The following is a 26,844-nucleotide window of genomic DNA, read 5'->3' on the forward strand; positions in this document are numbered from 1 at the left end:
CTGGTTGGTTTTTCTCTGGATTTGTGCCTGCCATATCAATACTGGTATAGTCTCAGACATTATCTTAACATTATTAGAAACTTCAAAGTATTTTCTATCCAATGCTACCAATAACATGCATATCCTGGCTTCTGGACCTGAGTAACAGGCAGTTTACTTTGGGCACGTCAGTCTGGTGGAAATTCAGGAAACTAGACCCTATCCCTTAATGGAGTACTGTATAAATATTTTTTTAATCTTGTTTTGTTTGCGCTTTTCAGAATTATGTCTATCTCTGATAAGCTACCCAGGAAAGGGCTGAAAACCATATTAATATATTTAGCCTTAGAAATAAGGTTCATGAAATCAATAACTTGCTAACATCAGATAACATTCATATATAACCCTTTCTGAGACTCACTTAGATAATTCATTTGATGATACAGCAGTAGCAATACAAGGATATAACATAGAAGAGAAAGAGACAGAAATGCTTATGGGGAGGTGTTGCTGTATATATTCAGAGCCATATCCCTGTAATGCTTAGAGTAGATCTTATGTCAAGTGTTATTGAAGTGTTGCGGTTGCAGGTTTACTTGGCACATCTAAAGCCTTTTCTTGTGAGCTGTTGCTATAGGCCACCAAGTGCGAACAGCCAGTATCTAAATAATATGTGTGAAATGCTTGATAGTGTTTGTGATGTAAACAGAAAGGTCTACTTTCTTGGGGACCTGAATATGGATTGGTTTTCATCAAGCTGTCCACTCAAGAGGAAGCTTCTTACTGTAAACAATGCCTGTAATCTGGTTCAGGTTATTAATCAAACTACCAGGGTGTTTACAAACACTACAGGAACAAGATCATCCACATGTAACGATCAGATTTTTGCTAATACTGTAGAACTTTGTTCTTAAGCTGTATCCATACCCATTGGATGCGGTGATCACAATATAGTGGCTATATCCAGGAAAGTGTCACGCCTGCTCCCGCTTCCCCTCTGGCGCTCGAGGGCACCAGGCCATTATGAAACCAAGATCAATGATAGAAAGTACTTTAACTTCTTTGGGATAGGGGGCAGTATTTTCACGGCCAGATAAAAAACGTACCCGATTTAATCTGGTTACTACTCCTGCCCAGAAACTAGAATATGCATATAATTAGTAGATTTGGATAGAACACACTCTAAAGTTTCTAAAACTGTTTGAATGGTGTCTGTGAGTATAACAGAACTCATATGGCAGGCCAAAACCTGAGAAGATTCCATGCAGGAAGTGCCCTGTCTGACAATTTGTTATCCTTCTGTTACATCTCTATCGAAATTACAGCATCTGTGCTGTAACGTGACACTTTCTAAGGCTTCAATTGGCTCTCTAAAGCCGCCAGAAAGTGGAATGTGGTGTCTGCTGTCTCTGGGCAAAGTATAGGAGCAGAGTTTGTAAGTGGTCAGCCTGGAGACAGTGAGACTGGAGATGCGCGGTCACGAGAACTCACCATGTTTTTCTTTCTCTCTTTGAATGAATACAACATTGCCCAGTTGGAATATTATCGCTATTTTACGAGAAAAATTGCATAAAAATTGATTTTAAACAGCGTTTGACATGCTTCTAAGTACGGTAATGGAATATTTTGAATTTTTTTGTCACGAAATGCGCTCGTACGTCACCCTTCGGATAGTGACCTGAACGCACGAACAAAACGGAGGTATTTGGATATAACTATGGATTATTTGGAACCAAAACAACATTTGTTGTTGAAGTAGAAGTCCTGGGAGTGCATTCTGACGAAGAACAGCAAAGGTAATCCAATTTTTCTAATAGTAATTCTGAGTTTATGTGACCCCGAAGTTGGCGGATGTCAAAATAGCTAGCCGTGATATGTACTCAGAATATTGCAAAATGTGCTTTCACTGAAAAGCTATTTTAAAATCTGACACCGCGATTGCATAAAAGAGTTCTGTATCTATAATTCTTAAAATAATTGTTATGTATTTTGTGAACGTTTATCATGAGTAATTTAGTAAATTCACCTGGAAGTTTTCGGTGGGTATGCTAGTTCTGAACATCACATGCTAATGTAAAAAGCTGTTTTTTGATATAAATATGAACTTGATTGAACAAAACATTGTATTGTATAACATAATGTCCTAGGAGTGTCATCTGATGGAGATCATCAAAGGTTAGTGCGGCATTTAGCTGTGGTCTGGGTTTATGTGACATATATGCTTGCTTGGAAAATGGCTGTGTGATTATTTGTGTCTATGTACTCTCCTAACATAATCTAATGTTTTGCTTTCGCTGTAAAGACTTTTTGAAATCGGGCAATGTGGTTAGATTAACGAGAGTCTTATCTTTAAAATGGTGTAAAATAGTTGATTGTTTGAGAAAATTGAATTGTGGTATTTTAGTTGGTTTTGTATTTCGTGCCGTGCTATGCCATTGGCTGTTGGCTAGGGGTTCCGCAGGAGCAACGGGGTTCCGCTAGCGGAACGTCTGTCCTCAACAGGTTAAATGAAATTATGGACAGAAAGACAAATTCAACTCCATATTTCATCAAATCAGATGTCTTATTCATCACAGAACCATTTGATGTTGCCAATTATTTTAATGTTTACTTCATTGGCAAAGTGGGCAAACAACGAACAGTGAGTCATTTACATTTACATTTTAGTCATTTAGCAGACGCTCTTATCCAGAGCGACTTACAGTAGTGAATGCATACATTTCATTTCATAAATTTTTTTTCTGTGCTGGCCCCCTGTGGGAATCGAACCCACAACCCTGGCGTTGCAAACACCATGTGTTGCAAACACCATGCTCTACCAACTGAGCTAAATAAACAAATAATGAAACAAAAGCATTGCAAGTTTGATTTCTGTTAAGATAGTGTGGGAGAGGTGAAAAAATTATTGTTATCGATTAATAATGACAAACCTCCTGACATTGACAACTTAGATGGAAAGCTACTGAGGAGGGTAGATGACTCTATAGCCACTCCTATCTGTCATATCTTTAATCTGAGACTAGAGGAATCAGGCCTGGAGGGAAACCAAAGTTATTCCGCTACCCAAGAGTGATAAAGCAGCCTTTACAGGTTCTAACTGCAGACCTATAAGCTTGCTGCCAGCTCTTGGCAAACTGATGGAAAAAAATGTGTTTGACCAAATACAATGCTATTTTTCTGAAAAACAAATGAACAACAGACTTTCAGCATGTTTATAGAGAAGGGCACTCAACATGTACTGCACTGACACAATGACTGATGATTGGTTGAAAGAAATTGATAATAAGAAGATAGTGGGAGCTGTACTGTTAGATTCCAGTGCAGCGTTTGATATTATTGACCGTAACCTGTTGTTGAAAAAAACGTATGTCTTATGGCTTTTCAACCTATACCATATTGTGGATTCAGAGCTATCTATCTAATAGAATTCAAAGGGTTTTCTTTAATGGAAGCTTCTCTAATGTCAAACATGGAAAGTGTGGTATACCACAGGGCAGCTCTCTAGGCCCTCTGCTATTTTCTATTTTTACCAATGACCTACCACTGGCATTAAAACAAAGTATGTGTGTCCATGTATGATGATGATTTAACTATATATGCATCAGAAACCACAGCTAATAAAGTCACTGAAACCCTTAACAAAGAGTTGCAGTCTGTTTTGGAATGCGGTGATGGTCCTGAACGTCTCTAAAACTAAGAGCATTGTATTTGGTACAAATCATTCCCTAAGTTCTAGACCTCAGTTGAATCTGGTAATGAATGGTGTGGCTGTTGAATAAGTTGAGCAGACGAAATTAATTGGCGTTACCTTAGATTATAAACTGTCATGGTCAAAACATATAGATTCAATGTTTGTAAAGATGGGGAGAGGTCTGTCCGTTATAAAGAGATGCTCTGCTTTTTTGACACCACACTCCAGAAAGCTACTTCTTCAGGCTCTAGTTTTGTTTAATCTTGATTATTGTCCAGTCGTGTGGTCCAGTGTTGCAAGGAAAAACCTAGTTAAACTGTAGCTGGCCCAGAACAGAGTTGCTTGTCACTTACTTACTTACTGACTTTATTGTCCCCATGGGTAAATGTTGTTGCAGTGTCATTGTCACGTTCGCTATCTTCGAACTCCCTGTCATATATAAGCCAAGGCGCAGCGTGCCTGTAATTCCACATACTTTAATGAAGAAAAACCGAACAAAACAATAAACAGGTAAAACAGAAAGAAACGTGACGCTCTGGGGCTGCACAAAAACAAGATCCCACAACTCAAGGAGGGAAAAAGGGCTGCCTAAGTATGGTTCCCAATCAGAGACAACGATGGACAGCTGCCTCTGATTGGAAACCACACTCAGCCAAAACAAAGAAATAGACAAACTAGATTGCTCACCCCACATCACAGCCTGACCTAACCAAACTAGAGGAAAATAAACATCTCTAAGGTCAGGGCGTGACAGTCATATACATGTTTAACTTGTTATGGATAGGGGGCAGTATTTTCACGGCCGGATAAAAAACGTACCCGATTTAATCTGATTATTACTCCTGCCCAGAAACTAGAATATGCATTTAATTATTAGCTTTGGATAGAAAACACTCCACAGTTTCTAAAACTGTTTGAATGGTGTCTGTGAGTATAACAGAACTCATTTGGCAGGACAAAACCTAAGAAGATTCCAAACAGGAAGCGCCCTCGCTGACCATTTCTTGGCCTTCTTGATCATCTCTATCCAAAACAGGGGATCTCTGCTGTACGCTCCCATAGGCTCTCAGAAGGCGCCAGAACGTTGAATGATGACTTTGCAGGCCATGGCTGAAAAACAGTAGCGCATTTGGTAAGTGGTCGATCTGAGAACAATGAGACTGGCGCGCGCGTGCACGAGACGACTCCATGTTTTCATTTTCAGTCTTTGAACAAAAACAACGACTCCCGGTCAGAATATTATCGCTTTTTTACGACAAAAATTGCATAAAAATTGATTTTAAACAGCGTTTGACATGCTTCGAAGTACGGTAATGGAATATTTTGAAATTCTTTGTCACGAAACGCGCCGGGCGCGTCACCCTTCGTTACCCTTCGGATAGTGTCTTGAACGCACAACAAAACGCTGCTATTTGGATATGACTATGGATTATTTGGAACCAAACCAACATTTGTTATTGAAGTAGAAGTCCTGGGAGTGCATTCTGACGAAGAACAGCAAAGGTAATCCAATTTTTCTTATAGTAAATCTGAGTTTGGTGAGTACCAAACTTGGTTGGTGTCAAAATAGCTAGCCCGTGATGGCGAGCTATCTACTCAGAATATTGCAAAATGTGCTTTCACCGAAAAGCTATTTTAAAATCGAACACCGCGATTGCATAAAGGAGTTCTGTATCTATAATTCTTAAAATAATTGTTATGTTTTTTGTGAATGTTTATCGTGAGTAATTTAGTAAATTCACCGGAAGTGTTCGGTGGGAATGCTAGTTCTGAACGTCACATGCTAATGTAAAAAGCTGGTTTTTGATATAAATATGAACTTGATTGAACAAAACATGCATGTATTGTATAACATAATGTCCTAGGAGTGTCATCTGATGAAGATCATCAAAGGTTAGTGCTGCATTTAGCTGTGGTTTTGTTTTTGTGACATTATATGCTAGCTTGAAAAATGGGTCTTTGATTATTTCTGGCTGGGTACTCTGCTGACATAATCTAATGTTTTGCTTTCGCTGTAAAGCCTTTTTGAAATCGGACAGTGTGGTTAGATAAAGGAGAGTCTTGTCTTTAAAATGGTTTTAAATAGTCATATGTTTGAAAAATGGAAGTTTTCGGATTTTCGAGGAGTTTGTATTTTGCGCCACGCCTATCATTGGATATTGGAGCAGGTGTTCCGCTAGCGGAACGTCTAGATGTAAGAGGTTAAAGTGGTGTTTAAATACAAAACAAAATTGACAATACAACTTTCATAACAGTTACATACCAATAAAAAAGGAGGCTTCGGACCATAGATCATCACTGGAGGCTTCTTTCGTGGAGCTGGAACAGGTCTCACCGGGCTGGGGAGATGCACTGGAGACCGGTTGCAAAGACCTGGCACAGGGTATACTGGGCCGTGGAGGCGCACTGGAGGTCTGGAGCTTAGGGCTGGCACAACCAGTCCTGGCTGGATGTTTACATTAGCCTGGCAAGGGAGGAGCGCTGGCACAGGATGAATTGGGCTGTGCAGGTGCCCTATACCTGCGCCCAGAGGGGAGTAGTTCAAAGTCCGGGTACAGGGGGTGGCTTGGGGGTCTTCCTTTATTTTATTTATTTATTTAACCTTCATTTAACTAAGCAAGTCAGTTAAGAACAAATTCTTATTTACAATGACTGCATACCTCGGCCAAACCCGGACGATGCTGGGCCAATTGTGCGCCGCCCTATGAGATTGTAATCAGAGGGCTGATAAAAATACAATGCATGCCAGTCTCTCTTGGCTAAAAGTTGAGGAGACTGACTGTATCAATTCTTCTTTTTATAAGAAACCTTAATGTTTGGAAATCCCACATTTTTTGCATAGTCAACTAACACACAGCTTTGACACACACACTTAACCCACCAGACATGCCACCAGGTGTCTTTTCACAACAGGTGCTCAGCATATGTGGGAACTCTTTCAAGACTGTTGGTAAAGCGTTCCAGGTGAAGCTGGTTGAGAGAATGCCAAGAGTGTTCAAAGATGTCATCAAGGAAAAGCTACTTTGAAGAATATAAAATATATTTGATTTGTTTAACACTTTTTTGGTTAATACATGATTCCATATGTGTTATTTCATAATTTTAATTTCTTCACTATTATTCTTTAATATAGTTTCAATTGGACTTACCCAGTCTACCTGCTTGTAAATATCCTCTGCCATTTACTGTTGTTTTTCAATATTGGATTTTGTTTGTATGTTTTATGACTGCTGCAAAATGAATTGCCTCTCTGAGGACATGAAAGTTATTCTAAATCTGAAATATCCTTGAGGGTTCTAGCCCTACCCCAGAGTGTAATGTGGATTTTAGCAAACAGCTAACAAAAGCTAACACATTCACATCAAACTCTAAAATGACAGTTAACTAGCCAGCTCCCTATTCATTTATTTTAGCTGTTTTGCATTGACATATTAATGATGCTACTGCATGATTTCACCTGTTTAGAAAAATGGCTAACTGGCGTCTGACACAATTAACTCTCTTTGTCAGGGTTAAATCAAATTCGCATTTTGCAAGGTCAGGGTGGCAAATGGCAAGATTCATACAAACCTGTGCTTTTGCAAACTAATAGCTAGCTAGAAACAAAACAAGAGGAAATAACCAATAAGAGTGTAAGCCCTGTCTAAGCTGGGGGGGTGGGGGGTGGGGGGGGCTCATAACAAGAATCATTTAGCTATATGATTTTGAATTTTAAAACCCCTTGAAGTATCAAAAAATATATATACTTGCAGAAATGTTTTGGGGGGTGTTATTGAAATTAGCCCATACAAACGCATTGAATAACAGATTCATTACATGGAACAACAGATAGTCCCCCAAAAAATCTAAAGGAAGTTTGTTCTGAAGCTTCTGTGCTATATATCTGAGAGATATAAAAAAAGATCAGGAAACCATTTATGTATTTATGTATTCATGTACTTAACCCCTTATTTTTGGCCCTAAACAGTCTTCATGTATACTTCCATAAATGTTTGTCTGGTACCGGGTATCTTGTGAGGCCTGTGGGCCTCCTAGAGCAAAACATGTTTGTGAGAGTCACACTGTTACACAGAGGAGTCATATTAGTGTGCTGCCCAAACTGTTCGGATGCTACAGACAAAAGTTGGCAGATCGGAGTCCCTTGTGGGGTCAAACCGGTTGGACGCTACAAACTATTTTGTGAGAAGACAGATTTTCTGTCTCATGGTCTGACAAACACCGCTGTAGCTCTGTCACCTTTCACCACAGCTACAGAAGTGCGACATTAGCAGATGCGTTGGATTGTGATTTTTTTTTCATATCTGTAGCTTAAACTGATGGATTTTGATTTGGATTGTTTATTTTGTAAATTACATTTCAGCAGGGGATCGGACATCGACTCTAGGGGGTTTTAATAAAGCATACATGTAGATAGAAATGGGGTGCTATATATACACTGAAAAAATTATGTACAGACGCAACATGTAAAGTGTTGGTCCCAAGTTTCATAAGCTGAAATAAAAAATCCCAGAAATGTTCAATACAGACAAAGATTTGTTTACATCCCTGTTAGTTAGCATTTCTTCTTTGCCAAGATAATCCATCCACCTGACAGGTGTGGAATATCAAGAAGCTGATTAAACAGCATTATCATTACACAGGTGAACCTTGTGCTGGAGACAATAAAACACCACTCTAAAATGTGCAGTTTTGTCACAACACAGATATCTCAAGTTTTGAGGGTGTTGAATTGGCATAATGACTGAATGAATGTCCACCAGAACTTTCGCCAGAGAATTGAATGTTCATTAAATGCTGTTTTAGAGAATTTGGCAGTACGTCCAACCAGCATCCCAACCGCAGACCACGTGTAACCACGCCAGCCCAGGACCACAACCAAAGACTTTCTGCACAAACTGTCAGAAACCGTCTCAAGGAAGCTCATCTGCATGCTCATTGACCTCACTAGGGTGTTGACCTGACTGCAGTTCGGTGTTGTAACTAGCTTCAGTGTGCAAATGTTCAGCTTTGAAGGCCACTGGCACACTGGAGAAGTGTGCTCTTCATGGATGAATCCCAGTTTCAACTGTACTGGGCAGATGGCAGACAGTGTTTATGGCGTTGTGTGGGGAAGCAATTTGCTGATGTCATACTCACACAATATGTAACTCAGAGCATGTTTGGGATGCTCTGTAACTCAGTAAAATCTTTGAAATTGTTGCATGATGCATTTATAGTTGAAGTCGGAAGTTTACATACACTTTAGTGAAATACATTTGAACTCAGTTTTTCACAATTCCTGACATTTAATCCTAGTTAAAATTCTGTTTTAGGATCACCACTTAATTTTAAGAATGTGAAATGTCAGAATAATAGTAGAGAGAATGATTTATTTCAGCTTTTATTTCTTTCATCACATTCCCAATGGGTCAGAAGATTACATACACTCAATTAGTATTTGGTAGCATTGCCTTTAAATTGTTTAACCTCTTACATCTAGGCGTTCCGCTAGCGAACCCCAAGCCAACAGCCAATGGGATCGCATGGCGCGAAATACAAAAACAACTAAAATACCACAATTCAATTTTCTCAAACATATGACTATTTTACACCATTTGAAAGATAAACCTCTCCTGAATCCAACCACGTTGTCCGATTTCCAAAATGCTTTACAGCGAAAGCAAAACATTAGATTATGTTAGGAGAGTACATAGACCAAAATAACCACACAGCCATTTTCCAAGCAAGCATATATGTCAATAAAACACAGCTAAATGAAGCTAAATGAAGCACTAACCTTTGATGATCTTCATCAGATGACACTCCTAGGACATTGTTATAAAATACATGTATGTTTTGTTCAATCAAGTTCATATTTATATCCAAAAACAGCATTTTACATTGGCGCGTGATGTTCAGAAAATGTATTCCCACAAAAAACATCCGGTGAATAAAAAAAAATACTCATAAACGTTGACAAAATACATAACAATTATTTTAAGAATTATAGATACAGAACTCCTTTATGCAATCGCTGTGTCAGATTTTAAAATAGCTTTTCGGCGAAAGCATTTTCTGAGTACATAGCTTGCAATTACGGTGAGCTCTTCAGACACCCGCCAAGTTCGGGGCAACCTTAACTAAGAATTAGTATTAGAAATATTGTATTACCATTGCTGATCTTCGTCAGAATGCACTCCCAGGACTGCTACTTCCACAAGAAATGTTGTTTTTGTTCGAAATAATCCATAGTTATGTCCAAATACCTCCATTTTGTTCGTGTGTTCAGGTCACTATCTAAAGATTAAAGCGCGAGCGCAATTCGAGACACAAAAAGTCAAAATGTTCCATTACCGTACTTAGAAGCATGTCAAACGCTGTTTAAATTACATTTTTATGGTATTTTTAACGTAGAATTGCGATAATATTCCAACCGGACAATAGTGTATTCATTCAAGGAGGAAAAGAAAAAACAGCGTGGTCGTGTGATTGCGCATTTCCAATCTCCTTGTCCTCAGGCAGACCACTCAGTAATTGAGTTCCTATACTCTGCAGAGTATAGGAGAGACAGGAGAAGAGAGACAGGAGAAGGCTAAATCCACTTTCTGAAGGCTTTAGACAGCCAATGGAAGCCTTAGAAAGTGCAACGTAACAGCATACTATAGTTTCGAAAGGGACTAGAAAGAAGAACTACATTTCTCAGATCCTACACTTCCTGGTTGACTTTTTCTCAGGTCTCACAGACACCATTAAAACAGTTTTAGAAACTTCAGAGTGTTTTCTATCCAAAGCTACTAATAATATGCATATTCTCGTTTCTGGGCAAGAGTAGTAACCAGTTTAAATCGGGTTCGTTTTTTCATCCGGCCGTGAAAATACTGCCCCCTATCCATATCAGGTTAACTTGGGTCTAACATTTCGGGTAGCCTTCCACAAGCTTCCCACAGTAAGTTGGGTGAATTTTGGCCCATTCCTCCTGACAGAGCTGGTGTAACTGAGTTCGGTTTGTAGACCTTCCTCGCACACGCTTTTTCAGTTTTGCCCACAAATGTTCTATAGGATTGAGGTCAGGGCTTTGTGATGGCCACTCTAATACCTTGACTTTGTTGTCCTTAAGCCATTTTGCCACAACTTTGGAAATATGCTTTGGGTCATTGTCCATTTGCAAGACCGATTTGCGACCAAGCTTTAACTTCCTGACTGATGTCTTGAGATGTTGCTTCAATTTATCCACATAATTTTACTCCCTCTTGATGCCATCTATTTTGTGAAGTGCACCAGTCCCTCATGCATCAAGTTGGGATGGTGTTCTTCGGCTTGCAAGCCTCCCCCTTTTTCCTCCAAACATAACAATGGTCATTATGGCCAAACAGTTCTATTTTCGTTTCATCAGACCAGAGGACATTTCTCCAAAAAGTACGATCTTTGTCCTCATGTGCAGTTGCAATCCGTAGTCTGGCTTTTTTTATGGCGTCTTTGGAGCAGTGGCTTCTTCCTTGCTGAGCAGCCTTTCAGGTTATGTCGATATAGGTCTCGTTTTACTGTGGATAAAAATACTTTTGTACCTGTTTCCTCCATCATCTTCTCAAGGTCCTTGCTGTTGTTCTGGGATTGATTTGCCCTTTTTGCACCAAAGTACGTTCATCTCTAGGAGACAGAACGCGTCTCCTTCCTGAGCGGTATGACGGCCATGGTGATTATACTTGCGTACTGTTGTTTGTACATATGAATGTGGTGCCTTTAGGCGATTGGAAATTTCTCCCAAGGATGAACCAGACTTGTGGAGGTCTAGGAGGTTGATTTCTTTTGATTTTCCCATGATGTCAAGCAAAGAGGCACTGAGTTTGAAGGTAGGCCTTGAAATACATCCACAGGTACACCTCCAATTGACTCAAATGATGTCAATTAGCCTATCAAAAGCTTCTAAAGTCATGACATCATTTTCTGGAATTGTTCAAGCTGTTTAAAGGCACAGTCAACTTAGTGTATGTACATTGCTGACCACTGGAATTGTGAAATAATCTGTCTATAAACAATTGTTGGAAAAATTACTTGCGTCATGCACAATGTAGATGTCCTAACTGACTTGCAAAAACTATACTTTGTTGACAAGAAATTTGTGGAGTGGTTGAAAAACGAGTTTTAATGACTCCAACCTAAGTGTATGTAAACTTCCAACTTCACTGTATGTTTTGCTCAATCTGGCATTAACCCAACCATCAGAGACAGAGAGATCCTCTTTCGGCTTCTGCTGACAACAACTGCGTGTAAATTGATCTTCTACATCTCAATAATTATGACAGCATTGAATTTTGTGTTCATTTTGGCATATGAATTCATGCTTTTTTCTGAAGATTAACTTGTGTTTTAGCTCCTATTTTCATCTTCTCTGGAACCAGCCAAGTAAACAACCCACAGTGTACTGTGCCATGAAGAAGTCAGCCAGAGTTGGTAACTAGACTGAAGTAGGCCATCATTCAAACAAACAGATGCCTCCCTGGCCATCAGTGCATATTTTCAAACTATGTTTGCATATATTTAGGATTGGTTAACTCTTGAGATTCCTTAGGTCTCTACCGAACTAGGTTAATCTGCTTTTAGTTTTAACCACTGAAGGATCCACCGCTTTTTTTCAATTGTTGCCTAAAATGACACACCCAAATCTAACTGCTTGTAGCTCAGGCCCTGAAGCAAGGATATGCATATTCTTGGTAGCATTGGAAAGGATACTCTTTGCAGTTTGTAGAAATGTGAGAATAGAATACAATATATCTGGTTAAAGAGAAAGACCATAATGTATTTTTCCAGCACTGGTGCAATTTAGATTTTGGCCACTAGATGGCCGAAGAGCAGTTGGAGGCCACGGAAGGAGTGTTGTATGGCGTCAAAGCTCGTTTGGAGGTTTGTTAACATAGTGTCCAAAGAAGGGCCAGATGTATACAGAATTGTGTCCTCTGCATAGAGGTGGATCAAAGAATCACCTGCAGTAAGAGCGACATCATTGATATATACAGAGAAAAGAGTCGGCCCGAGAATTGAACCCTGTGGCACCCCCATAGAGACTGCCAGAGGCCCGGACAACAGGCCCTCCGATTTGACAGACTGAACTCTATCTGAGAAGTAGTTAGTGAACCAGGCAAGGCAGTCATTAGCCTGTTGGGGCTCGGGGGCAGTATTGAGACATTTTGAAAAAAATATGTGCCCATTTTTAACTGCCTCCTACACCAACTCAGAAGCTAGGATATGCATATTATTAACACATTCGGATAGAAAACACTCTGAATTTTCTAAAACAGTTTGAATGGTGTCTGTAAGTATAACAAAACTCATATTGCAGGCAAAAACCTGTGAAAATAGATTAAAAAAATGTGAATTTTGTGACTGTACTATTTAGTGTCATTGTTTTATAGATACCATAGTGAGAAAGGAGTAATTTCGCAACACCTACGGCTTCCACTAGATGTCAACGATCTTTATAAAGTTGTTTGAAGCGTCTATGATAAACAGAGAGCAAATTAGAATCCAAGGAAGTTGACATGTCATCACTTCATTTTTTTGCGCCTGCGCATAAATCTGACAAACGTGAGTTTGTCATAATTTTTTATCTAGACATAGGATAGGTTGTGTGAAAATATTACTGATGTTTAACGTTAAAAATGGACCAAAAGATTAATGCTAAACAACATTTGACATGTTTGAACGAACATAAATAGATTATTTACTAGTTTTTTTTAGCTTTTCGGCGTGATTTTACCAGCCCCACACCACTTTTTGTGGGAGCATAATGAACGCTAAGTACTTGGTGTTATTTGGACATAAATTATGAACTTTGTCAAAAGAAACCACATTTGTTCCGGACCTGGAATGCCTTCCGGACCTGGGATCCTGCCTTCTGATGGAGATAATCAAAGGTAAGGGGGTATTTACAATGTTATTATCGATTTTAGATGATGCTAACTGTATAGCATAGCCTGTTGTTCTTAGCATAGCACCCTGATTTCCCAGTAAAGTTATTTTGAGATCTGGCCATTCGGTAGCAATTACGAGATGATAATATATTATTCTTTGAATGACAATATTATAATTTACCAATGTTTTCGAATAGTAATTTTGTTATGTTCACCGGAAGCATTTCAGAGAAGAAAAAAATCTGAATTTCACGCTACTGTAAAATGCTGTTTTTGGATATAAATATGAACTTGATGGAACAAAAAATGCATGTATTGTATAACATAATGTCCTAGGAGTGTCATCTGATGGAGATTGACAAAAGTTAGTGCATAATTCAAGCTGGTTTCTGCTTTTGGTGACGCCTGACCTTGAATTGAAAATGGATGTTTGTACTTTTGTGGCTATGTACTGTCCTAACATAATCTAACTTTATGCTTTTGCCGTAAAGCCTCTTTGAAAATCGAACAATGTGGTTAGATTAAGGAGATGTTTATCATTTAAATTGTGTAAAATAGTTGATTGTTTGAGAAATTGAAATTATTAGATTTTTGATGTTTTGAATTTCCAGCCTTGTTAGCAATCCCGGCTCGGGGTTCATTGCTAACCTGTAGCCCCAACAGGTTAGAGAAACCAAGGTTGTTCAGTCTGCCGATAAGAATACGGTGATTGGCCTTGGCCAGGTCGATGAAGACGGCTGCACAGTACTGTATTTTATTGATGGCGGTTATGATATTGTTTAGGACCTTGAGCGTGGCTGAGGTGCACCCGTGACCAGCTTGGAAACCAGAATGCATAGCGGAGAAGGTACGGTGGGATTCGAAATGGTCGGTGATCTGTTTGTTCACTTGGCTTTCGAAGACTTTACAAAGGCAGGGCAGGATGGATATAGGTCTGTAACAGTTTGGGTCAAGAGTGTCTCCCCCCTTGAAGGGGGGGGGGGGATGACCGCGGCCGCTTTCCAATCTTTAGGAATCTCAGACGATACAAAGGAGAGGTTGAACAGACTAGTAATTTGTCATTATGGGGTATTGTGTGTAGATTGATGAGGAAATTGTTTTATTTAATCCATTTTAGAATAAGGCTGTATCGTAACAAAATGTGTAAAAAGTGAAGGGGTCTGAACGCTTTCCGAATGCACAGTATGTGACCATGGCGGACACCTGTTTTTACTCTTAATTACAGAGCTTTGTGTGGGTGGAGCTGATGCAGGGGGAATGTCATATTGCACTAGAGAGCACTGTGCTCTAAAAAAGCTGACATCAGAATTAGCCACTATGGACACAGCTAAAAAATCTGGAATTGATGGTTCACAACTGCAGTTTTGCAGTGATATTAAATATGTAGCCTACATTTGAGCATATTTTTTTGACCCAGAGTGTTTGACCCAGAGTGTGTGCGTCAGCTGTGGTTAACCCTGTCCAATTCCCAGTCATCTTTAATGCGGAATCCCACACCTTGCAGAAGGGGCAGAGACCAAGTCTAATGTGAAAACTATTTGAACCCAGAAAGTAATTTCCTCTCTCTCTTCATTCCAGTTGTGTTGCCAGCAGACAGGCCCTCTAACTTTAACAGGTTGCTGTGTAACCTTGGTGTCAGCAGTCTGAACTGGCCATTTGGAATTGCCGGCACATTGCCACAGATTAAGTTAATGACCTCAGGTATTGCAATCAGCCTTGATGATAGTGCTATGCAGTAGGAGGGAATTGGTATTCATTGTGTCGCCTCCAAACAGTTAATTATTTATGCTTTGCTTGATGCTACAACTCTGCTCTGTAGGACTATAGCAGGGTAAGTGGTGGGCAGAGAAATGGTTTATAGAGAAACAGAGCCTATTCTGATATTCATAACGCAGCAATGTTGATGAAATTGTGAAATAATTCAATCATCGTTAATGGTTACGGGTCATCTGACTCAACATTTACATTCTGTCTAAATTGAATTTCTTGGCAGACCTTTTTGGAGTTCAGTGGATAAACAGCATTGGAAACATTTATAAAACGTCTGTGCTTTACTGAGGCAGCAGGAGACTGGAGACCAATCTGAAATGATGTGAAGGTAGGCAGTTAGAACATTGTAGCTGAAAAGATTAAAGAACAATTTGAAGCATGTTTACCAGATTTACATTGATGAGACTTTCCATTTATTGCAACTATTAGCCATCATTGACTGGAGTGCTCAAGTGTGCTATTATTGTACTTTGAGAGATTCAAATCTTAATGATTACTTTGTTGAGAAACCAACCTACCATCCTCCTCCTATCACAGGATCATGGACGCCATTATTTTGCACAGTAGGACTACCTGTACTAAACTACATTAAAGCTGAAGTTTGAATAGAAATCATCACCTCCCCCTATTTAAATGGAGGACATTATTTTGCACAGTACAGGGTTAATATAGCCTATGGAACTACAAGGCTGATCATTTCAATGGGAGGTGAATGGCATTTCAATGAATGTTATAAGCTTAGCTCTCGTATTAGACTGAGTAGGCTTCAGAGCCTATTGAAAGAGGGTAATTAACCATTAAGATTAGAGTTGAGGATGACAATGAACATCTGACCAGACTCATCAGCATACTGGATCAGTTTCAACCTGCATGGAGAGATTACACACTGGGCTGGCTGAATCAGCATGCCTGCTGCTTTTCTCATTTAGCTCAGAAATTAGCTCTGGAAATGTCCAACTGTTATGAATGAAGGGTAGCATATTATTCAAGAAACAGTCTGCCCTTGACAATATTGGTCCTAAACTTTAAACTTTGTATTCACAGTTCTGCACTCTTTTTTTCTATGGGACCTTCGTAACCATTTCATTTACTGTTGTTATCACTTTTAAAAGAGTTGATTTTCAGCAGTTCGGTTCATGGCGTTTTTACTGTCAAAAGCTCCAGGGAGGCAGCAGAGAGAAGCATGAGGGAGAACACTGCCTATTTGCAGTAGTATTGGCCTCTTTGTGTCGACCTCTCCCCTTGCTCTTGGATCCATTAACTTCCACTGAGAATCTTCTGAATCAACTCTCCCTGAGTCGTTTTGACAGGGAGAGTTGAGCCGATCTGCCACTTCATATACAAGGCTGCTTTGAGGTCTTGACTTGAGACCAGAATAAGTATTTTATTCCTCCTAAATCTAATTACTGTAGGTGACACAGCCAGGCACTCTCCGGATCCTCACAGTATCTCCATATTGTTTCTGTTCCATACCCTGTAGTCAATCATGCTATTGTGAGAGGTTTATAATTAAGATGGAAATTTAACAACAGATTGATGTGATTTTGGAGGTAAAAAATTCCACAGTGTTGATTTAGCCCTGTCACCATTTTGCTTTTATTCTCCAGCTGGTATTGAATGTGATTTATTTTTGCTTATTTGTGGGTGAAATGCAATGTCCTCGAATTCTGCCAGGATCCTAACCTGCCAAATACTAGGCTGGGGCTTTGTGTGAGAGGGCTGGAAATGATTTCCCCTGTCTTTCTATTGGCCATGGAAGCAAGGTGAACATGTGTCTATGGCTGTTAAACAAGGCCCACTGGCTCCCAGCCAACTCGTAAATAACGGAACTGGAAAAGCTCTCATAAGCCCGCCTTCAGTGGGAGCTCCCCCCTCTAGGAGGCTGGATCCTGTGCACTGAGACTGTCTGTTGCAACACCTCTGTGGCTCAGAAATCCACAGCGGTGTTTACAAATTTACATGAAGCGTATCAACTGGGTCCGTTAATTTCTTGATCGCCCTCATTATGTTGCTCGAAGGCGCGGTTTCTTAAACCATGCATAGGCCCTAAGATGAGATTCCAGAACTGCTGCAGGTTTCTCTTTCCCTCTATGCTAAGTTTGTTGGTTATTGGGCTTACTCTGAGTGGATCGTCTGAATTTACTCTCCTTGGATGATGAATTGGATATTTTTGCAAGCAAATAGTTTTGTCAGTTTGGAACTACTCTTTAACCTGCTTTGAGTTTAATTAAAATAGACTGAGGTGCCCTTCAAACATAGAATTGTTTCAAAGGTTATCATATTTAACTTCTCTGGGCAAGGTGGGCCGTGACCGTCCCACACTATTCAACAGCCAGTGAAATAGCATGGCGCGAAATACAAAACAGCAAAAATATCACAATTTCAATATCTCAAACACACGACTATTTTACACCATTTTAAAGATACACTTCTCCTTAATGTAACCACATTGTCCGATTTCAAAAAGGCTTTACAGCGAAAGCAAAATATTAGATTATGTTAGGAGAGTACATAGACAAAAATAACCACTCAGCCATTTTCCAAGCAAGGATATATGTCACAAAAACCCAAAACACAGCTAAATGAAGCACTAACCTTTGACGATCTTCATCAGATGACACTCCAAGGACATCATGTTACACAATACATGTATGTTTTGTTCGATAAAGTTCATAGTTATATCCAAAAACAGCATTTTACATTGGCGCGGGATGTTCAGAAAGTGTATTCCTACCAAAACTTCCGGTGAATGACCACATCAATTTACAAAAATACTCATAATAAACGTTGACAAAATACATAACAATTATTTTAAGAATTATAGATACAGTACTCCTTTATGCAACCGCTGTGTCAGATTTTAAAATAGCTTTTCGGCGAAAGCACATTTTTCAATATTCTGAGTACAGAGCTTGCCATCAAAGCAAGCTATACAGACACCCGGCAAGTTCTGGGGTCATCTAAACTCAGAATTAGTATTATAAATATTCTCTTACCTTTGCTGATCTTTGTCAGAATGCACTCCCAGGACTGCTATTTCCACAAGAAATGTTGTTTTTGTTCGAAATAATCCATATTTATGTCCAAATACCTCCGTTTTGTTAGTGCATACAGAGCACTATCCAAAGGCATAACGCTCGAGCGCAGTACCACAGACGAAAAGTCAAAATGTTCCATTACCGTTCTTCGATGCATGTCAAACATTGTTTAAAATCAATCTTTATGGGTTTTTTTACGTAAAAATGCGATAATATTCCAACCGGACAATTGCGTATTCATTCAAGAAGAAAAAGAAGGAACGGCGCGCTCGCAGGATCGCGCATTACCAATCCCTTTGTCCTCAGGCAGTCCACTCATTGACTGAGCTACTATTCTCTGCCCGGTTACAGGAGACGGATGAAAAAACTTTCTAAAGGCTTTTGACAGCCAATGGAGGCCTTAGGAAGTGCAACGTGACACCGCAGACACTGTAGTTTCGATAGGGATTAGAAAAAAGAACTACAATTCTCAGATCTCCCATTTCCTGGTTGAATTTTTCTCAGGTTTTTGCCTGCCATATGAGTTTTGTTATACTCACAGACACCATTCAAACAGTTTTAGAAACTTCAGAGTGTTTTCTATCCAAATCTACTAATGATATGCATATTCTAGTTTCTGGGCCAGAGTAGTAACCAGTTTAATTTGGGTACGTTTTTCATCTGGCCGTGAAAATACTGCCCCCTATACTTTAAGAAGTTAATATTCCGAAATCTAATTTGATGAGAATAATTGGTTATGTCTGGGCGTCTGACTTGCAACATGGTGCCGTTGCCAGATCTCCAACACGTTGTCATTGGCGCTGAGTGCTATTGTTTGTCTGCGTGTGAAGATGCCTGACAGAGATTGTCAAGTCTTAAAACGTGCCAGAATGGACTCATTAACAAAACAAATCGGTGCCACATCCCCATTGTCCAATAATAGCCGAGGTCAAAGAAAAGGAATTATAAAACATTTACATGACAAAAGTAGATCTTGTATAAAGTAGATAACATTGCAAAATTGTGACTTGCTTAAGGTTATGGCACAACTGGTTTTGTCTATCTTTGGTTAGCGAATCATAATTATAGTTTTTGGTGTACAGCAGGGCGGAAATTCAATTTTTGTGTCAATCAAATCTCATCAACATCTTGGTACCCCATTTGGCTTGAGGCTAGGCCACAGTGCTAAAGAAGCCAATGGAGGACATTTGGCTTGGATTGGCAGGTTCTTGATCAATTCTTGGTGATTGTAAGGATTCCAAGGCACTCTTCAATAATGGAGGGGTTCTTGATAAATTCTTAGTGAATATAATGATTCCAAGGCACTCTTCAAAGTTATTGAAAGGTAAAATGTATTTTTAATTGGCATGACCACAATGATATGTAAAAACATTTCACAGGTGACCTTTGACCCCGTGTCCCCTTTTTGACATGGCTCGGTCATGCTGTGATTAATTCAGAGGATGTTCCTCGGGCCTGTGACTGCTTTCCCCTTGGGTTGTGCCGTGGCGGAGATCTTTGTGGGCTTTACTCGGCCTTGTCTCGGGATGGTAGGTTGGTGGTTGGAGATGTCCCTCCAGTGGTGTGGGGGCTGTGCTTTGGCAAAGTGGGTGGGGTTATTTCCTACCTGTTTGGCCCTGTCCGGGGGTTTCATCGGATGGGGCCACAGTTTCTCCTGACCCCTCCTGTCTCAGCCTCCAGTATTTATGCTGCAGTAGTTTGTGTCAGGGGGCTAGTGTCAGTCTGTCACATCTGGAGTATTTCTCTTGTCTTTTCCGGTGTCCTGTGTGAATTTAACCTGTTGGGGATAATGGGCAGTATTTGCACAGCCGGATAAAAAACGTACCCGATTTAATCTGGTTACTACTCCTGCCCAGTAACTAGAATATGCATATAATTGATTTTGATTTGGATTGAAAACATCCTAAAGTTTCTAAAACTGTTTGAATGGTGTCTGTGAGTATAACAGAACTCATATGGCAGGCCAAAACCTGAGAAGATTCCAAACAGGAAGCGCCCTCTCTGACCATTTCTTGGCCTTCTTTGTTTATCTATATCCAAAACAGAGGATCTCTGCTGTAACGTGACACTTTCTAAGGCTCCCATAGGCTCTCAGAAGGCGCCAGAACGTTGAATGATGACTCTGCAGTTACTGGCTGAAAAACAGTAGCGCATTTGGTAAGTGGTCGATCTGAGAACAATGAGACGGGTGTGCGCATGCACGTGAAGAGTCCATTTTACTTTTTCAGTCTTTGAACGAAAACAACTTCTCCCGGTCGGAATATTCTCGCTATTTTACAAGAAAAATGGCATAAAAATTGATTTTAAACAGCGTTTGACATGCTTCTAAATACGGTAATGGAATATTTTGAAATGTTTTGTCACGAAACGCGCCGGGCGCGTCACCCTTCGTTACCCTTCGGATAGTGTCTTGAACGCACGAACAAAACACCGCTATTTGGATATAACTATGGATTATTTGGAACCAAACCAACATTTGTTGTTTAAGTAGAAGTCCTGGGAGTGCATTCTGACGAAGAACAGCAAAGGTAATCCAATTTTTCTTATAGTAAATCTGAGTTTGGTGAGTACCAAACTTGGTGGGTGTCAAAATTGCTAGCCTGTGATGGCCGGGCTATCTACTCAGAATATTGCAAAATGTGCTTTCACCGAAAAGATATTTAAACCTCTCTGGGCTAGGTGGGACGAAATCGTCCCACCTACTCAACAGCCAGTGGAATCCCGTGGCGCGTTATTCAAATACCTTAGAAATGCTATTACTTCAATTTCTCAAACATATGACTATTTTACACCATTTTAAAGACAAGACTCTCGTTAACCTCTCTAGGGCAGGCGGGACGAATTCGTCCCACCTACGTAACAGCCAGTTGAATCCTGTGGCGCGATTTTCAAATACCTTAAAAATCCTATTACTTCAATTTCTCAAACATATGACTATTTTACAGCTATTTAACCTCTTACATCTAGACGTTCCACTAGCGGAACACCTGCTCCAATATCCAATGATAGGCGTGGCGCGAATTACAAATTCCTCAAAAATACAAAAACTTCCATTTTTCAAACATATGACTATTTCACAGCATTTTAAAGACAAGACTCTCCTTTATCTAACCACACTGTCCGATTTCAAAAAGGCTTTACAGCGAAAACAAAACATTAGATTATGTCAGCAGAGTACCAAGCCAGAAATAATCAGACACCCATTTTTCAAGCTAGCATATAATGTCACAAAAACCCAGAAGACAGCTAAATGCAGCACTAACCTTTGATGATCTTCATCAGATGACACACCTAGGACATTATGTTATACAATACATGCATGTTTTGTTCAATCAAGTTCATATTTATATCAAAAAACAGCTTTTTACATTAGCATGTGACGTTCAGAACTACCATACCCCCCACAAACTTCCGGAGGAATTTGCTAATAATTTACTAAATTACTCACGATAAACGTTCACAAAAAGCATAACAATTATTTTAAGAATTATAGATACAGAACTCCTCTATGCACTGGATATGTCCGATTTTAAAATAGCTTTTTGGTGAAAGCACATTTTGCAATATTCTAAGTACATAGCCCAGCCATCACGGGCTAGCTATTTAGACACCCGGCAAGTTTAGCACTCACCAATATCAGATTTACTATTATAAAAGTTTGATTACCTTTTGTTGTCTTCGTCAGAATGCACTCCCAGGACTGCCACTTCAATAACAAATGTTGGTTTGGTCCAAAATAATCCATCGTTATATCCGAATAGCGGCGTTTTGTTCGTGCGTCCCAGACACTATCCGAAATGGTAAATAAGGGTCGCGCGCATGGCGCAATTCGTGACAAAAAATTCTAAATATTCCATTACCGTACTTCGAAGCATGTCAACCGCTGTTTAAAATCAATTTTTATGCCATTTTTCTCGTAGAAAAGCGATAATATTCCGACCGGGAATCTCCTTTTCGGCAAACAGAGGAAAAAATCACAAAGACGGGGGCGGTCGGGGTCACGCGCCTAAGCCCACAGTCCCTTGATCGGCCACTTGAGAAAGGCGATAATGTGTTTCAGCCTGGGGCTGGGATGACGACTTTCAGGTTTTTCCCGGGCTCTGAGCGCCCATGGATGACGTAGGAAGTGTCACGTTAGAGCAGAGATCCTTTGTAAAAGATAGAGATGGCAAAGAAGTTCCAGAAATGGTCAGACAGGCCACTTCCTGTAAAGGAATCTCTCAGGTTTTGACCTGCCATTTGAGTTCTGTTATACTCACAGACACCATTCAAACAGTTTTAGAAACTTTAGGGTGTTTTCTATCCATATGTAATAAGTATATGCATATTGTAGTTACTGGGTAGGATTAGTAACCAGATTAAATCGGGTACGTTTTTTATCCAGCCGTGAAAATACTGCCCCCTAGCCATAAGAGGTTAAAGACAAGACTCTCGTTAATCTAACCACACTGTCCGATTTCAAAAAGGCTTTACAACGAAAACAAAACATTAGATTATGTCAGCAGAGTACCCAGCCAGAAATAATCAGACACCCATTTTTCAAGCTAGCATATAATGTCACAAAAACCCAGAAGACAGCTAAATGCAGCACTAACCTTTGATGATCTTCATCAGATGACACACCTAGGACATTATGTTATACAATACATGCATGTTTTGTTCAATCAAGTTCATATTTATATAAAAAAACAGCTTTTTACATTAGCATGTGACGTTCAGAACTAGCATACCCCCCGCAAACTTCCGGGGAATTTACTAACAATTTACTAAATTACTCACGATAAACGTTCACAAAAAGCATAACAATTATTTTAAGAATTATAGATACAGAACTCCTCTATGCACTCGATATGTCCGATTTTAAAATAGCTTTTGGTGAAAGCACATTTTGCAATATTCTAAGTACATAGCCCAGCCATCACGGGCTAGCTATTTAGACACCCGGCAAGTTTAGCCTTCACCAAAATCAGATTTAATATAACAAAAATGTTATTACCTTTGTTGTCTTCGTCAGAATGCACTCCCAGGACTTCTACTTCAATAACAAATGTTGGTTTGGTCCCAAATAATCCATCGTTATATCCAAATAGCGGCGTTTTGTTCGTGCGTTCCAGAAACTATCCGAAATGGTAAATCAGGGTCGTGCGCATGGCGCAATTCGTGACAAAAAAAATTCTAAATATTCCATTACCGTACTTCGAAGCATGTCAACCGCTGTTTAAAATCGATTTTTATGCAATTTATCTCGTAAAAAAGCGATAATATTCCGACCGGGAATCTCCTTTTCGGTAAACAGAGGAAAGATCACAAAGACGGGGGCGGCCAGTGCACACGCCTAAGCCCACAGTCCCTTGATCGGCCACTTGAGAAAGGCGATAATGTGTTTCAGCCTGGGGCTGGAATGACGACATTCAGGTTTTTCCCGGGCTCTGAGAGCCTATTGGAGCCGTGGGAAGTGTCACGTTACCGCAGAGATCCTTTGTAATGGAATGAGATGTCAAAGAAAGACAATAAATGGTCAGACAGGCCACTTCCTGTAAAGGAATCTCTCAGGTTTTGACCTGCCATTTGAGTTCTGTTATACTCACAGACACCATTCAAACAGTTTTAGAAACTTTGGAGTGTTTTCTATCCAAAGCCAATAATTATATGCATATTCTAGTTACTGGGCAGGAGTAGTAACCAGATTAATTCGGGTACGTTTTTTATCCAGCCGTGTCAATACTGCCCCCTAGCCCTAACAGGTTAACAAAGTACTGAGTGTCTTACAGTACCAGTCACAAGTTTGGACACCACCACACATTCAAGGGTTTTTCTTTATTTTTACTATTTTTTACATTGTAGAATAATAGTGAAGACATCAAAACCATGAAATAACACACTTGGAATCATGTAGTAACCAAAAAAGTGTTAAATAAATCAAAATATATTTTATATTTGAGATTCTTCAAAGTAGCCACCCTTTGCCTTGATGCCAGCTTTGCACACTCTTGGCATTCTCTCAACCAGCTTCAACTGGAATGCTTTTCCAACAGTCTTGAAGGAGTTCCTACATATGCTGAGCACTTGTTGGCTGCTTTTCCTTCACTCTGCAGTCCAACTCATCCCATACCATCTCATTTGGGTTGAGGTCGGGAGATTGTGGAGGCCATGTCATTTGATGCAGCACTCCGTCACTCTCCTTGTTGGTCAAATAGCCCTTACACAGCCTGGAGGTGTGTTGGGTCATTGTCCAGTTCAAAAACAAATGATAGTCCCACTAAGCACAAACCAGATGGGATGGCATATCACTGCAGAATGCTGTGGTAGCCATGCTGGTTAAGTGTGCCTTGAATTTCAGATAAATCACAGACAGTGGCACCAGCAAAGCACCCCCACACCATCACACCTCCTCCTCCATGCTTCATGGTGGGAACCACTCATGCAGAGATCATCCATTCACCTAATCTGCGTCTCACAAAGACACAGCGGTTGGATCCGAAATTCTCAAATTTGGACTCATCAGACCAAGGTACAGATTTCAACCGGTCTAATGTCCATTGCTTGTGTTTCCTGGCCCAAGTAAGTTTCTTTTTCTTATTGGTGTCCTTTAGTAATGGTTTCTTTACAGCAATCAGACCATGAAGGCCTGACGCAGTCTCCTCTGAACAGTTGATATTGAGATGTGTCTCTTGAACTCTGTGAAGCATTTATTTGGGCTGCAATTTCTGAGGTGCAGTTAATTGTAATAAACTTGTCCTCGGCAGCAGAGGTAATTCTGGGTTTTCCTTTCCTGTGGCGGTCCTCATGAGAGACATTTTCTTCATAGCACTTGATGGTTTTTGCAACTGCACTTGAAGAAGCTTTCAAAGTTCTTGAAATGTTCAGGATTGAATGACCTTCATGTCTTAAAATAATAATGGACTGTCGTTTCTCTTTGCTTGTTTGAAATGTGACATAATATGGACATGGTCTTTTACCAAATAGGGCCATCTTCTGTAAACCAACCCTACCTTGTCACAACACAACGGATTTGCTCAAACGCATTAAGAAGTAATGAAATTCCACAAATTAACTTTTAACAAGGCACACCTGTTAATAGAAATGCATTCCAGGTGACTGCCCCGTGATGCTGGTGAGAGAATGCCAAGAGTGTGCAAAGCTTTCATCAAGGAAAATGGTTTCTGCTACTAAGAATCTCAAATATAAATATACTGCTCAAAAAAATAAAGGGAACACTTAAACAACACATCCTAAGATCTGAATGAAATAAATAATCTTATTAAATACTTTTTTCTTTACATAGTTGAATGTGCTGACAACAAAATCACACAAAAATAATCAATGGAAATCCAAATTATCAACCCATGGAGGTCTGGATTTGTAGTCACACTCAAAATTAAAGTGGAAAACCACACTACAGGCTGATCCAACTTTGATGTAATGTCCTAAAACAAGTCAAAATGAGGCTCAGTAGTGTGTGTGGCCTCCACGTGCCTGTATGACCTCCCTACAACGCCTGGGCATGCTCCTGATGAGGTGGCGGATGGTCTCCTGAGGGATCTCCTCCCAGACCTGGACTAAAGCATCCGCCAACTCCTGGACAGTCTGTGGTGCAACGTGGCGTTGGTGGATGGAGCGAGACATGATGTCCCAGATGTGCTCAATTGGATTCAGGTCTGGGGAACGGGCGGGCCAGTCCATAGCATCAATGCCTTCCTCTTGCAGGAACTGCTGACACACTCCAGCCACATGAGGTCTAGCATTGTCTTGCATTAGGAGGAACCCAGGGCCAACCGCACCAGCATATGGTCTCACAAGGGGTCTGAGGATCTCATCTCGGTACCTAATGGCAGTCAGGCTACCTCTGGCGAGCACATGGAGGGCTGTGCGGCCCCCCAAAGAAATTCCACCCCACACCATGACTGACCCACCGCCAAACCGGTCATGCTGGAGGATGTTGCAGGCAGCAGAATGTTCTCCACGGCGTCTCCAGACTCTGTCACGTCTGTCACGTGCTCAGTGTGAACCTGCTTTCATCTGTGAAGAGCACAGGGCACCAGTGGTGAATTTGCCAATCTTGGTGTTCTCAGGCAAATGCCAAACGTCCTGCACGGTGTTGGGCTGTAAGCACATCCCCCACCTGTGGACGTCGGGCCCTCATACCTCCCTCATGGAGTCTGTTTCTGACGGTTTGAGCAGACACATGCACATTTGTGGCCTGCTGGAGGTCATTTTGCAGGGCTCTGGCTGTGCTCCTCCTGCTCCTCCTTGCACAAAGGCGGATGTAGCGGTCCTGCTGCTGGGTTGAGGCCCTCCTACGGCCTCCTCCACGTCTTCTGATGTACTGGCCTGTCTCCTGGTAGCGCCTCCATGCTCTGGACACTACGCTGACAGACACAGCCAAGCTTCTTGCCACAGCTCGCATTGATGTGCCATCCTGGATGAGCTGCACTACCTGAGCCACTTGTGTGGGTTGTAGACTCCGTCTCATGCTACC

This window comes from Salmo salar, chromosome ssa09 (genome assembly GCF_905237065.1).
Source record: "Salmo salar chromosome ssa09, Ssal_v3.1, whole genome shotgun sequence".
NCBI classification, from domain to species: Eukaryota; Metazoa; Chordata; class Actinopteri; order Salmoniformes; family Salmonidae; genus Salmo; species Salmo salar.